At 44.8% G+C, this 1,573-nt stretch overlaps 1 pseudogene; it reads right to left on the bottom strand.

The window, feature by feature from the left end:
- Positions 1 to 203: 203 nt before the first annotated feature.
- Positions 204 to 1,070, bottom strand: LOC100399317 (peroxiredoxin-6 pseudogene; annotated as a pseudogene).
- Between the last annotated feature and the right edge of the window lie 503 nt (positions 1,071 to 1,573).

A 1,573-nucleotide genomic window follows, 5' to 3' on the forward strand; every position in this document is an offset into this window, starting at 1 on the left:
CCATCAACCAATATGACCTCATTGGTCACAAGCCCTGCGCAAGTCCAAAAAGAGTTGAATTTTAAATACAGAACATATTTCAAAGAGAACAAGTAGAGAGTGCTGGTTTATGAACAGAATTGAGTGCTGATGAAAGTGAAGAGTAAAGAATCCCAAGAAACTTTTAGTGACATTTTCATTTAATAAGCAAGTAGTATAGCAACCTAAAAACCTTGGCTTTGATGACACCAGTATTTTTTTATGGAACTGCTGCAAGCAAACATGATTGGCATTTGACATCCTCTGGCTCTCAGCACCAACTCCTCAAAGAGACTTAAGACTGGGAGTGTAGTGGAGGATTTCTTGCCAGATGAGAGCTCTTTAGTAAAGACTCCTTTTGTGAGAAGTCTCTTGGCTTCCTTTTCAGGGATTGTTGGAAGGACCGTCACACTATCCCCATTCTTCCGGTCAACTGGTGTGGCCACCCTCTTTTCTGCTGTCAGCTGGAGAGAGATGAATACCCTGAGAATGTCATCAAAGTTCCTGCCAGTGGTAGCTGGGTAGAGGATAGAGAATTTCAGCTCTTATCAGGACTGAAAACAAACACCACCACATGAGCTGTCATAGGCACACCCTTTTTATCCTTCTCTGCTGGATCCAGCATGCCCAACAGGATGGCAAGGTCATGATTCTTAACATCAATAATGGGAAAAGGTGACTTCTGTGGGCTGTTTACCATTGGAAGCATTTGTGATTTTTCTCCAGGAAAGGCCTTCCTCAACACTGTCTATTGAAAGGGGAATCAGCTCGACATTCCACTTGGCAAATTCTGGTGCCAGCTTTTCAGCTCTGCCAAGCTCTGTGGTGCACACTGGGATAAAGTCCCGAGGGTAGGAAAGAGAATGTCCCGTGAGTCTCCCAGAAAGTTCCTGGAAACAGATGCAGCCGACTGTGGTATTGGCCTCAAAGTTGGGAGCCATGTCCCCAAGAAACAGATCTCCGAGAATGGCTGTGGTGGTGATGAGGCCGCACCACTCAGACAGCAACCAACTGGGGGGTTCTCGTAAAGAAGGACAGCTTGTTTTAAACATGTTAACAGCATTGCTGTTTCCCTTTTTTTCCAGGATCATTTTTAAATTGTTTTGATCTGTTTTTTTCATTTTTAATTTTTTTCATAAAGACGGGGTTTCACCATGTTGGTTAGGCTGGTCTTGAACTCCCGACCTCAGGTGATCCACTCGCCTTGGCCTCCAAAGTCCTTGGATTACAGGCATGAGTAACCATGCCCAGCCTGGTCTGTTTTTTTCATACCGAAAACCCATCCCACGCATTCTTGGCTGTATAAGAATTTCTTTTTTGTTGTTTTTTGTGACAGAGTCTCACTCGGTCTCCCAGGCTGGAGTGCAGTGGTGCAATCTCAGCTCACTGTATCCTTCACCTTCTGGGTTCAAGCGATTCTCCTGAATTAGCCTCCTGAGTAGCTGGAACTACAGGCATGTGCCACCGCACTGGGCTAATTTTTTTATTTTTAGTAGAGACGGAGTTTCACTGTGTTAGTTAGGTGGTCTTGATCTCCTGATCTTGTGATCTGCTC

This window comes from Callithrix jacchus, chromosome 19, assembly GCF_049354715.1.
Source record: "Callithrix jacchus isolate 240 chromosome 19, calJac240_pri, whole genome shotgun sequence".
NCBI classification, from domain to species: Eukaryota; Metazoa; Chordata; class Mammalia; order Primates; family Cebidae; genus Callithrix; species Callithrix jacchus.